Raw genomic sequence first — 14,208 nt, 5'->3', positions numbered from 1 at the left:
TTACTCCCTGTATTTCTTGCAAAACCGAATACAGTTTGTAACTTGATATTTACTTTGTGGCTTTTGACTCCTGTCTCTTCCACAGGTCTGGGAGCTGGTAGGTCCAGGGCTCCTGTTTGCTCTTTTCATGGTGATTCTAGCATTCCCCATGGTCCTTGGTCTATAGTAGGCAGCCATTAAATATCATTATTATTCGGAGCCAAGAAGTTCTCTAAGAAGGCTGCAGAACCCACTTCTGAACACCCCAGAAGGGGAAAAGCCAATGGCATGAGCAACTCCCCTCAATGGCCTTCAGCTCTGAGGGGCTGACCCTTCCTTGCACCCGCTCCCTGCAGGGGAAAGGCTCCTGTCTCAGCAAGGTGCTCCTAACCACTGTTCATGTCCTCACCACCTTCTTGACCCTGTGAAAGCCAGGACTGAAGCACTCTGTGAACAGCCTGGGGACATGGGCCACTTCGGTGTTGGGAGTCAGGGGCACCTCCAGGGGATCTGTGACAGACCAGGCCACCTAGATCTTTGCCCCTTTGGGAGTCTACAGAGAAAGAAAAAGATCCATCCATAGAGGACACACATGCATGCCTGGAATTCACATGTGTAAGCATAAACACACACGTGCACTTACACAAATACCCACACTAGAAATACAAGATGCGCACAAACACATACACACCAGCCGTTTATGCACAGAGCATCTCATGTTCACATACATAAGGCCCCCCAAAGTGTGCACACAGAGACAGGCACAGAAACACACATGTGCACATGCCTTCACACTCAGATACACACCAGGAGTGCAAGCAATGCACCCACAGACGCATGCATATAGGTTTATATAAATGTGCATCGTGCACAACACGACGCCAATTTCTCTGTTCTGGACTTCATTAAGAACCCTGCTCCGGACTCCTCCCAGGAGCACTTCGTGTTCTTGGAAGGCCTTTCTTTTCTACCACTCCTCTCCTCAGCCCAGTCACCCCACGGCTCACAAAGCAACCCCCACTTTCCCAACCCTCGGTCAGACACACAGAAGGCTGTCCGAAAGTGGGGTAGGGGAGATGGCTGCTGGAAGTCCCGGCACCGCGCCACTTCCCTCCCGCTCAGTCGGGTCTTCTCCCCAGTTTCAGAGACACCGCCTCCTCGCTCGCTCCGACGGAGCCGGCGCGCCCCCTGGTGGCCGAATCCGCAGCGCCGTTCCTGGCAGCCAGGTAGCGAGTACCTGCAGGAGGCGGGTGCGGGGCCCCCCGCTCCCCCCCCCCCCACGGCTCCCTGTCCCCATCCGCCAGGGATGGGACGCTCACCGCCGCCTCCAGGCCGCCCCCCCCGCCTTGTCCCTGTCTGCGTGTAACCTTTGCAGCCAGGTCTGGAGGCCCCCGTCACTGAGCTGGAGGTGGGGGGGCAGACACAGCTGTCATTTAGTTTTCGCACCTGGGCGACCAAGAAAGAGGCGACTTGGCCGGAGAGAATCACATCTTAGCAGGGGCCTGAGGCTGCTGGGGAGAGAGGCAGAGCCCGGGAGGGTCACTGTGGCCTCTTCCCTGTCCCAGCCCCCCACGCAGGGGTGGCAATACATGTTTGTTGAATTTGGGGCTGAGGCACTACTTTGGTAGGATGTGTGTGTGGGGGGGAGGTGGCATGTAGTCCCTAAAGAGGGCCAGGGAGTAGGGGCGTCTGAGAGTTAAAGCCGACTTCTGGGCTTAGTGGACAGCGGTCTCCCAGGCAGAAGCTGGAGGGTTTTGTACCTGCTGTGGGACAGCTGCTCAATGGCACACTCAGGCAGAGGTGTCCCCAAGAACACACCTGGAGTGGGCTAAGGCTCTAGGAAACCCCAGCCAGCCCTGCACTGGCAAATTCCCAAAGACCTTCAGATCAACCCATGCCTGTCTGTTGGAAGAGAACCCAGCAGACAGAGCTGAAAGAATCTAGACCCCGTGGACCCTGATAACAAAGAGCATGTGTGCAGGTCTGAAAGAAATGGGTTCCACTCTGGGGTCCTCTATTTCCTACCTGTGAGACACTCAAGCAAGATAATATACATGGGGGAGGGGGAGGGGGAGGGGCAATTCTCCCATTTACTAACGCTTGCAACAAAAAAATACTTAGGTATTCCTGGGATTTTTAAAACTTCATACGATAAAAATTATTATAATCTAATGTGTCTTAGTCACATTAGCTCAGAGATGAAAGACACAAGGGAGAAAGGAACTATGGGAGGGCAGGTAAGTACCTGCGTGGGGGAGGAGCGGGGCCATCAACAGAGCTAGCTGACTCTTGAACTAGGTTGGAGGAAGGGGCAGAACTACCAGGCTTCAGCCCTTTCTGAAAATGAAAGAATTGCAGGCAGAGCAAATCGCATAAGCAAAAACTCAGAGGTGTGAGGTGTCGGATGAGGGGGGAGAACCAGCTGATATTTGGTGTGCTTAGAACACAAAGGAATGGCTGGGTTTGGTGGGGGAGAAACAGAACAGTCAGAGCTTCACTTGCTGGTTTCTGGAATAAAAAAAAAAAAGGACACCTATCTTACTGACTTGATGGATGGAGGGAGGGAGGGAAGGCGGAAAGGTGAGTCAGCAGATGGATGAGTAGAGGGGTGGGTGGGTACATGGGCTGGGCATCTCCCAGTGCTACGGCCAGCCAGCAGTGGTGGGCCATGCTGCCTTGTGTTCACAGGGGCCTCCAGTGTTTGCTGGGTCTTCTCAGGGCTCCTACCCTGCCCTCAGCTTTCAGCAAGCCTTACATGCCTACAGCACAGAGGCGTCTCTCTTCTTACTCTTGCTCCTCACCCTTGCTTTGGACTGTTACGACTGTTAGTGCCAGGTTCATGGGGGCCAGGGGATACGCTGGCTATCAGTCTGTGGCCTCGGGTTTAGGCAGGACCTGTCCACCTGAGCCTCAGGAGTGGGGCTTTTTCAGCATCACTGAAGCTTTAATGTGAAGGAATTCCTTGTAGGAGCTCAGGGAACACCCCAAATCTGGGGTAGCCCAGACAGCAGGGGACTGACTGAGAGGCATGGCAGTGGAGAGAGAAAGTGTAGATACCTCTTGGACACCAAGGCAGGGGGAGGAAAAAGACACGGGCCCATACATAGGATCCCACAAAGATCCCAGAAAGAGATACGACTAGGGATTGGAGAGATACAACTAGGGATACATCCAGTCCCAGATGGCAGATGCATCAGGGCAGCTGACCTAGAGGAGGATGGGAGCCTGTCCCTGCTACCAGGATGGACACCTTGTCTCCTCCACTCGTGGTTGACCCGCGGCCGTCACTGCACGGACCTCTTATCATTGCTTCTATTCTGGTCCTTTGTTGCTCTCCCTCACCGCATCTGTCTCTGCCCTTGGCAGTGCCACCCACGGCTCCAATGCTCCTCTTCCTATTACTCTGCATAACGATAGAATATTAAGTGAAAAAAATAAATTATGCTCAACTGCGCCATCTAGAGGCCACAGTGGGGTTCTGCAGGCAGCACCAGGCATTCCTGCCGCCGGAAGGGAAAAGAACTAGAGGGAGGGACTGATGGATTTGTTTAGTATTGCCAGGACCTGACCAGCTTATGTCCCAGGGCCCCATTCGAGGGTCCTAAGAAGGGAAAGGAAGCATGCTGTGCTTGTAGGTAACAATGCTATGGGTATCGTACAGCGTAGTGTTTGCTCTGTGAGCTGTGGAGTCGCACCTTCTGGGTTCAAAGTCTGACGTTCCCTATGAGTTCGGGTAAATCGTTTTAACTTTCTCTGTGTCAGTAGTCTCACTTGTAAAGTGGGGCTAATGACAGGATCTACTTCGGAGGATTGTGGGGGAGATTAAGTTAGATAAAACATATAAGACACAGTGCCTGGCACATAGTGAGTGTTCAATAATTATAACTATTGCAATTGTTTAGTTTACTTATTCAGGGCATTATTGCCAACACAGGAGGATGAAATGAAATCATGAAGGTAAAGTACTGGGTGTCACGCCTGATCCATGGTAAAAGGTCCATATGTAGTATCTTTAGATTATTAACCATCATCATTCATGGGTTAATGGGGGAAATCAAATGATCAAGGCTAGAAGGTAAGATAATGCTGAGCATTAATTATCTCTGATGCTTTAGAAATAGAAAGTCATTATTTTAAAAATTTATTTTGATGTACTGTGCTTACATAAGATATTTTCCCTGGGAGAAACTAGGTAAAGAGTACATGGGAACTCTGTACTATTTTTGCAACTTCTTGTGAGTCTGAACTTATCTCAAAATGAAAAACAAACATTCTGTTTGGGTGAATGACAGTACTTTCACATTGGAGTAGAGGTTACCGGGGGAGGCTGCGTACTTCCTAGGCAGTGGACAGTAACGGTCCATCAGGAAGGCCCTGGGTCGGGCTACTGGGGGCTCCAGTCCTGGTCTCAGGATCAGCTGGCTGTCTCACTTCTCTCTGAACCTCACTACTCCTTTCCTACCAGCGAGGTGGGGGTTGCAGTGACAGCACCCATCTTCTAGGGCGAGGTAAGGAAACAAGCCAGTGCGTGGAAGCCTCTGGAATAAGGCCCAGAGCCAGCTACCTAGGGTTATCCAACCACATCAAAAAATGGTCAGTGAAGAACCTCTTCCTTTTGGTAACAGCAGGACCTGGGAAATCAGTTTGCTGGATTAAGGAGGACTTTCTAAGTGTAAAAACAAAGAAGAACGTAAATGAACCTAAAGTGAAGAAGGAGCATAAATGCCTGTAGCTCCCTGCTCCCCAGGCCCTGGCACGGGCAGTAACCCGGCAGAGAGCTATGGTAGGAATCCAGTGAATGAATGGTTCAACCCCTGTGTGCTGGGTGCCTGGCAGCACAGCAGGGGTGAGGAGGGCGAGGTGGGATGTGCTGGTGCCAAAGGATGGGGCCCGGCCACCAGCCGTCAAGGCAGCGTGCTCACTGGCAAGGTGCCTCCTGGAGCTGGCCTGGCCCTCGGCAGGAGCCCAGCAGCAACCACGGGGAGGCCTGCACCCTCCACTCGCTGCCTACACCCGCAGTCCCTCCAGCTCTGCAGCTGGAAAGAGAACAGAGAGGCAGTCAGAACAGGCTGCCTCCCCATCGACTCCGAGCCCAGAGCCCCGAGAAGCAAATTCCCAGGCTTGTGCCCTTGCTCAGGCCCACTAAACTCAGTAGCAATTGCCTAAGATTAGGGTCTGAGATGGTGACTGCAGGAAGCAAGCTCTGAGGCCGAGGATTCAGGCCTTTGCCTGAGCAACCCGCAGGAAGAGCGAGATGCTCCGAGCTGTGCGCCCTCTCTTACTTCAGTGTGCAGCCCCGTGGTGCAGGTGGGCAATGGCCAGGCCCGGAGAATGCAGGCCACTCACCTGGACGAGAAGCCCCGGGGCCTGAGCTGGGGGCATTTCATACCGGAGGCCCCATTCTCTGAAGACCCGTCTTATGCAAATGACAGACAGCTCCCAGTTAGTCATGCAGGAAGCACGGGATAGGCGGCCCCGGGATGTAGGAGCCCTTCCCAACCCCTTCACAGATGGAGCAGCCGAAGCCCAGAGATCTTGCCCAGGGTCTCATAGCTGCTAAAGACCTACATGTAAAACGGGAACACAGCGGCCCGCAAGCGCGCAGGCAAGCATTCACGCTCTCCACGTGCACACACACGCACGCACACATGCACGTATGTGTGCACACCAACACAGCCCTGCGACAGAATCGCTGTCGCACTCAGGACCTGGTAGCATCCCAGAGGCCCCAGGCAGACAGGGCCTGCAGTGACCCTTATGCCACATGTTCAGCATTGAACGGAAGGCCCCACAGAGGTCCCTGACATCTCTGACAGGTGTCTGGTGTTGTCTTCAGGTTTAGCAGGCATAGATGTCCAGCCAGCAGCACCCGGCCACAACCTGGGGCTGTGTCAAGGTGGATGGGAGCCCCTGGTGGTCTCTGTCCAAGCCCTGGCTGCCAAGGAGGCCCTGACAGGCCTGCATCCGGCAGCCGCTGGGAGTCGGCTTCTCCTTCTGCCAACAATATGAGAATACATACTCACATGGGCGCAAGGGGCATCCACGTATGGGATCATGAGACCCCCTAACACCAACCACACTTTTCAACAGAGAGATCTAATAGGACATCTGGGAAGACGGGGGATACTGATGGGATTAACCACTATCTGGATGTCAACCGATAACACAGCCACCCCTGGGAAACAGAGCAGGCTGAGGAGGCCCCCTGTATGTTCCGACTCTGAAATGTAGTAATGAACTCACTCCCTCTCCCGGGATCTGGCGGAGACCACCACAGAATCACGTGGGCCCTGCTGTGCAGAGGAATGTCCCTTTCTGCTCAAGACCTAATTTACGATGGCATACACCCTCCACTATGCTTCCCCGTGGTCCCACCGCAAAACCGTTCATCCAAATCGGTCCTGAGTCCCACTCCAGAGACTCCACCCAGGAGCTCGGGCTCCAGGCCTGGGAATCTGCACTTGGAACGTCCTCCCCAGGTCACTGGAGCACCTGGGAAACACTGGCCTGGTGTGTTCCTTCCTTGTTACGGGGAACAGATGAGACCTCAAGGAGGAAGTTGCACACACATGTGAGCTGACTTGGAGGGCCGGTCGGTGTATGGTTGTGTCCAGTGTGACCAAGTTAGTCGACCAGGTGCTGGTGGTTTAAAAAACCCCAAATTGCCTTTATGGCGCCTGGATTGCACACATAAGCCAGACACCCTAGTCTTCCAACATTTCTCCTGTACTTGGACGCCAAGCAAATGCTTCCAGGGCAGACACAGCTCTGTGGGTCCTCCCCTAACGCATGCCGGCAGGTGGAGGCACTGGTCCCATTGTAATGCCAGGAGATTTTTCTTTTTAATTTTTTATTGTTATGTTAATCACCATACATTACATCATTAGTTTTTGATGTAGTGTTCCATGATTCATTGTTTGTGCATAACACCCAGTGCTCCACGCAGAACGTGCCCTCTTTAATACCCATCACCAGGCTAACGCATCCCCCCACCCCCCTCCCCTCTAGAACCCTCAGTTTGTTTTGCAGAGTCCATCGTCTCTCATGGTTCGACTCCCCCTCCGACTTACTCCCCTTCATTCTTCCCCTCCTGCTATCTTCTTCTTTTTCTTTTTTCTTAACATATCTTGCATTATTTGTTTCAGAAGTACAGATCTGTGATTCAACAGTCTTGCACAATTCACAGTGCTCACCATAGCACATACCCTACCCAATGTCTATCACCCAGCCACCCCATCCCTCCCACCCCCCACCACTCCAGCAACACTCAGTTTGTTTCCTGAGATTAAGAATTCCTCATATCAGTGAGGTCATATGATACATGTCTTTCTCTGATTGACTTATTACACTCAGCATAACACCCTCCAGTTCCATCCACGTCGTTGCAAATGGCAAGATCTCATTCCTTTTGATGGTTGCATAATATTCCATTGTGAATATATACCACTTCTTCTTTATCCATTCATCTGTCGATGGACATCTTGGCTCTTTCCACAGTTTGGCTATTGTGGACATTGCTGCTATAAACATTGGGGTGCACGTACCCCTTCGGATCCCTACATTTGTATCTTTGTGGTAAATACCCAGTAGTGCAATTGCTGGATCGTATGGTAGCTCTATTTTCAACTGTTTGAGGAACCTCCATACTGTTTTCCAGAGTGGCTGCACCAGCTTGCATTCCCACCAACAGTGTAGGAGGGTTCCCCTTTCTCCGCATCCCCGCTAACATCTGTCGTTTCCTGACTTGTTAATTTTAGCCATTCTGACTGGTGTGAGGTGGTATCTCATGGAGGTTTTGATTTGGATTTCCCTGATGCCGAGCGATGTTGAGCACTTTTTCATGTGTCTGTTGTCCATTTGGATGTCTTCTTTGGAAAAATGTCTGTTCATGTCTTCTGCCCATTTCTTGATTGGATTATTCTTTGGGTGTTGAGTTTGATAAGTTCTTTATAGATTTTGGATACTAGCCCTTTATCTGATATGTCATTTGCAGATATTTTCTCCCATTCTGTCAGTTGTCTTTTTGTTTTGTGGACTGTTTCTTTTGCTGTGCAAAAGCTTTTTATCTTGATGAAATCCCAATAGCTCATTTTTGCCCTGGCTTCCCTTGCCTTCGGCGATGTTTCTAGGAAGAAGTTGCTGTGGCTGAGGTGGAAGAGGTTGCTGCCTGTGTTCTCCTTTAGGATTTTGATGGACTCCTGTCTCACGTTTAGGTCTTTCAACCATTTGGAGTCTATTTTTGTGTGTGGTGTAAGGAAATGGTCCAGTTTCATTCTTCTGCATGTGGCTGTCCAATTTTCCCAACACCATTTGTTGAAGAGACTGTCTTTTTTCCATTGGACGTTCTTCCTGCTTTGTCAAAGATGAGTTGACCATAGAGTTGAGGGTCCATTTCTGGGCTCTCGATTCTGTTCCATTGATCTATGTGTCTGTTTTTGTGCCAGTACCATACTGTCTTGATGATGACAGCTTTGTAATAGAGCTGGAAGTCCGGAATTGTGATGCCGCCAGCTTTGCTTTTCTTTTTCAATATTCCTCTGGCTATTCGGGGTCTCTTCTGGTTCCATATAAATTTTAGGATTATTTGTTCCATTTCGTTGAAAAAAGTGGGTGGTATTTTGATAGGGATTGCATTGAATGTGTAGATTGCTCTAGGTAACATTGACATCTTCACAATGTTTGTTCTTCCAATCCATGAGCATGGAACGTTTTTCCATTTCTTTGTGTCTTCTTCCATTTCTTTCATGAGTATTTTATAGTTTTCTGAGTACAGATCCTTTGCCTCTTTGGTTAAATTGATTCCTAGGTATCTTATGGTTTTGGGTGCAATTGTAAATGGGATAGACTCCTTAATTTCTCTCTCTTCTGTCTTGTTGATGTATAGGAATGCCACTGATTTCTGTGCATTGATTTTATAGCCTGCTACTTGACTGAATTCCTGTATGAGTTCTAGCAGTTTTGGGGTGGAGTCTTTTGGGTTTTCCACATACAGTATCATATCATCTGCAAAGAGTGAGAGTTTGACTTCCTCTTTGCCGATTTGGATACCTTTGATTTCTTTTTGTTGTCTGATTGCTGTGGCTAGGACTTCTAATACTATGTTGAATAGCAGTGGTGAGAGTGAACATCCCTGCCGTATTCCTGACCTTAGGGGAAAAGCTCTCAGCTTTTCCCCATTGAGAATGATATTCACTGTAGGTTTTTCATAGATGGCTTTTATGATATTGAGGTATGTACCCTCTATCCCTATACTCTGAAGAGTTTTGATCAAGAAAGGATGCTGTACTTTGTCAAATGCTTTTTCTGCATCTATTGAGAGGATCATATGATTCTTGTTCTTTCTTTTGTTAATGTATTGTATCACGTTGATTGATTTGCGGATGTTGGACCAGCCTTGCAGCCGAGGGATAAATCCCACTTGGTTGTGGTGAATAATCCTTTTAATGTACTGTTGGACACTATTGGCTAGTATTTTGGTGAGAATTTTTGCATCCATGTTCATTAAGGATATTGGTCTGTAGTTCTCCTTTTTGATGGGGTCTTTGTCTGGTTTTGGAATCAAGGTAATGGTGGCCTCATAAAATGAGTTTGGAAGTTTTCCTTCCATTTCTATTTTTTGGAACAGTTTCAGGAGAATAGGTATTAATTCTTCTTTAAATGTCTGATAGAATTCCCCTGGGAAGCCATCTGGCCCTGGGCTTTTGTTTGTTGGGAGATTTTTGATGACTGTTTCAATTTCCTTAGTGGTTATAGGTCTGTTCAGGTTTTCTATTTCTTCCTGGTTCAATTTTGGTAGTTGATACATCTCTAGGAATGCACCCATTTCTTCCAGGTTATCTAATTTGCTGGCATAGAGTTGCTCATAATATGTTCTTAGAATTGTTTGTATTTCTTTGGTGTTAGTTGTGATCTCTCCTCTTTCATTCATGATTTTGTTGATTTGGGTCATTTCTCTTTTCTTTTTGATCAGTCTGGCCAGGGGTTTATCAATCTTGTTAATTCTTTCAAAGAACCAGCTCCTAGTTTCGTTGATCTGTTCTACTGTTCTTTTGGTTTCTAGTTCATTGATTTCTGCTCTGATCTTTATGATTTCTCTTCTCCTGCTGGGCTTAGGCTTTCTTTGCTGTTCTTTCTCCAGCTCCTTTAGGTGTAGGGTTAGGTTGTGTATTTGAGACCTTTCTTGTTTCTTGAGAAAGGCTTGTATTGCTATATACTTTCCTCTCAGGACTGCCTTTGCTGTATCTCACAGATTTTGAATAGTTGTGTTTTCATTTTCATTGGTTTCCATGAATTTTTTTAATTCTTCTTTAATTTCCTGGTTGACCCATTCATTCTTTAGTAGGATGCTCTTTAGCCTCCAAGTATTTGAGTTCTTTCCGACTTTCCTCTTGTGATTGAGTTCTAGTTTCAAAGCATTGTGGTCTGAAAATATGCAGGGAATAATCTCCATCTTTTGGTACCCGTTGAGACCTGATTTGTGACCTAGGATGTGATCAATTCTGGAGAATGTTCCATGGGCACTAGAGAAGAATGTGTATTCCGTTGCTTTGGGATGGAATGTTCTGAATATGTCTGTGAAGTCCATTTGGTCCAGTGTGTCATTTAAAGTCTTTATTTCCTTGTTGATCTTTTGCTTAGATGATCTGTCCATTTCAGTCAGCGGGGTGTTAAAGTCCCCCACTATTATTGTATTGCTGTCAATGTGTTTCTTCGCTTTTGTTATTAATTGCCTTATATAATTGGCTGCTCCCATGTTCGGGGCATAGATATTTACAATTGTTAGATCTTCTTGTTGGATAGACCCTTTAAGTAGGATATAGTGTCCGTCCTCATCTCTTATTACAGTCTTTGGTTTAAAATCTAATTTGTCTGATATAAGGATTGCCACCCCAGCTTTCTTTTGGTGTCCATTAGCATGGTAAATGGTTTTCCACCCCCTCACTTTCAATCTGGGGGTGTCTTTGGGTCTAAAATGAGTCTCTTGCAGACAGCATATTGATGGGTCTTGTTTTTTAATCCAACCTGATAGCCTGTGTCTTTTGATTGCGGCATTGAGCCTATTTACATTCAGGGTAACTATTGAAATGTATGACTTTAGTGCCATTGTATTGCCTGTAAGGTGACTGTTACTGTATATTGTCTCTGTTCCTTTCTGATCTGTGCTGCTTTTTGTCTCTCTCTTTGCTTAGAGGACCCCTTTCAATATTTCTTGGAGGGCTGGTTTCGTGTTTGCAAATTCCTTTAGTTTTTGTTTGTCCTAGAAGCTTTTGATCTCTCCTTCAATTTTCAATGACAGCCTAGCTGGATATAGTATTCTTGGCTGCATATTTTTCTCGTTTAGTGCTCTGAAGATATCATGCCTGTCCTTTCTGGCTTGCCAGGTCTCTGTGGATAGGTCTGTTGCCAATCTAATGTTTCTACCATTGTAGGTTACAGATCTCTTCTCCCGAGCTGCTTTCAGGATTTTCTCTTTGTCTCTGAGACTCATAAGTTTTACTATTAGATGTCGGGGTGTTGACCTATTATTATTGATTTTGAGAGGGGTTCTCTGTGCCTCCTGGATTTTGATGCCTGTTTCCTTCCCCACATTAGGGAAGTTCTCTGCTATTATTTGCTCCAATAGACCTTCTGCCCCTCTCTCTCTTTCTTCTTCTTCTGGGATCCCAATTATTCTAATGTTGTTTCGTCTTATCGTATCGCTTATCTCTCGAATTCTGCCCTCGTGATCCTGTAGTTGTTTCTCTCTCTTTTTCTCAGCCTCTTTATTTTCCATCATTTGGTTTTCTATATCACTGATTCTCTCTTCTGCCTTATTTATCCTAGCAGTTAGTGCCCCCATTTTTTATTGCACCTCATTAATAGCCTTTTTGATTTCGACTTGGTTAGATTTTAGTTCTTTTATTTCTCCAGAAAGGGTTTCTTTAATAACTTCCACGCTTTTTTCAAGCCCAGCTAGTATCTTTAAAGTCATGATTCTGAACTCTAGGTCCGACATCGTACTAATGTCCGTATTGCATAGGTCCCTGGCTGACAGTACTATCTCTTGTTCTTTTTGCTGAGGTGATTTTTTTCGTCTTGTCATTTTGTCCAGAGGAGAATAGATGAATGAGAGAACAAAATGCTAACAGGTTAACAACGTCCCCAGCAAATATACTCTATACAAATCAGAAAAGACCTGAAACCAGGGGACAAGAAAGGGAAAGAAAGAAAAAAAAGAGAAAAAGATTAAAAACAAAAACAATACAAAAAAAAACGAATATGATCAAAAATGATCAGGCTAGTGCATAGATCAGTTCCACACACTAGGTTTTGGGTGTATTTTGGTCTGTTAGAAAAAAGTGCCTGCTAAAATTTTAAAGGAAGAAAGACGTATATATGTACAAAATAAGGTTTGATACAATGAAGGGATGGAAGACGACTGTAAAGATGAAAATTATAAAAGATTTTATAAAACGAATTGATATGATAAGAAGTTGTTTGAAAAAAGAAAGAAGATTTAAAAAAACAAAAAAGGGAGAGAATGTGATCAGGCAGGAGACTAGAACAAAGCCATACACTAGTGATTTAGGGTATATTTTGATCTGTTAGAAGAAACTGTATCTCAAAATTTTAAAGAGAGAACAACTTATATATATATGCCAAAAATAAGGGTAACTACTATGAAGGGATAAAAATATGACTCTAAAAATGAAAAATAAAAAATGTTTTTTAAAAAAAGGGATTCATAAGATGTTGGTTGAAAAAGGGAAAAAGAGAAATTAAAAAAACAGTTAAAAAATTAACTTTGAAAAACTAATGAATCATGGTAAAAAAAAAGCCATGAATTCTATGTGCAGTATTCCCCTAGCGCCGGAGTTCTCCCGTTCTCCTTGATCGGTAAACTTGGTCTTGGCTTGCTGGCTGTTCGTGCTGATCTTCTGGGGGAGGGGCCTGTTGCCGTGGTTCCCAAATGTCTTTGCCGGAGGCGGAATTGCCCCGCCCTTGTGTGTCCGGGCTAAGGAAGCTGCTCCGGTTTGCTCTCAGGAGTTTTGTTCCCTGCAAGCTCTCGGTACAGCTTTGGAGGACCAGGGCAAAAATGGTGGCCTCCCAATCTCCACCCGGAGGAGCTGAGAACTCGGGGCCCCGCTCCTCAGTGCGCCCCCAGAGAAAAGCAGTCACTCCCGTCTCCCCAGTCTCCGGCCACACTCCGTGCTCACCCGGCCTGTGACCTGGCACCTGACCCCGTGTGGAGTCTCCAAACCCAGCTGATCCCTGCGGTGCGCTCCCGCACCGCTCCTCCCCGGGAGAGGAAGGGGAGTCTCCCCGGATCTGCCGCCTGTTGGGTCCCTGCTGGAGGAGCAGTGGCCCGACTGGGCCGCGGGTCACAGTTTATGGCAACCCCGAGCTGAGAGCCCGCGCCTCGGCTCCGTCTCTGCAGCCAGCTTCCCTGCTTCGATCCCTGGGAGCTCTGCCGCACTTAGGAACCCCCGGTCTTTGTGTGACCCCGAGGCTCCTGAGACCACACTGTCACACCCGCTTAGCCACTGCAGCGACGTCCCTCAGCGGAGCCAACTTCTAAAAGGTCCGATTTTGTGCTCCGCGGCTCTAGCACTTGCCAGAAGCGGCCGACGGAGGCCCCTCCCCCGCCGTCTATCCTCCCGAATATCGCCTCGGATTCACTTCTCCGCACGTCCTACCTTCCAGAAAGTGGTTGCTTCTCTGTTCAGAGAGCTGTTGCTACTCTCTTCTTCGATCTCCTGTTGAGTTCATAGGTGTTCAGAATGGTTTGATCCCTATTCAGCTGAATTCCTGAGACCAGACGAAATCCAGGTCTCCTACTCCTCCGCCATCTTGCTCTGCTCTTCAGGAGATTTTTCCCTCCTGCTAACCACGGGTCATTTGTGCAGGATCTTTTCAATGAGCCAGTGTTTCCTGAAATCGAGACATTTACCTACCACCTTTATAATTTTTTTCTGTATCTAATTGTCCTGTACAATTGTTTCCTTAATATTTTTTCCCTAATCATGAGTGTATTTTTACTTACATCTCTTCTTTAAAAAAACCCAATATCCCAACCATTAAAGGGAGCATCTACCACCACGGGCTGTGAGTAGAAGTTAATGAGCAACAATGACTATATTAACATTCTTGGCCCTGTGCCACCCAGAGGCTCCCGTTGCCTTGTGAGTCTAAAAAAGCTCCTGTGTCTATTTAGCTGTCCACACGGTCATCTCCTTTATCCACCCCGGC

The sequence above is a fragment of the Eumetopias jubatus genome, unplaced genomic scaffold, assembly GCF_037043125.1.
Source record: "Eumetopias jubatus isolate StellerSeaLion01/CBP00866 unplaced genomic scaffold, mEumJub1_p1.0 scaffold_9, whole genome shotgun sequence".
Lineage (NCBI taxonomy): Eukaryota > Metazoa > Chordata > Mammalia > Carnivora > Otariidae > Eumetopias > Eumetopias jubatus.
This window is presented reverse-complemented; position numbering follows the sequence as displayed.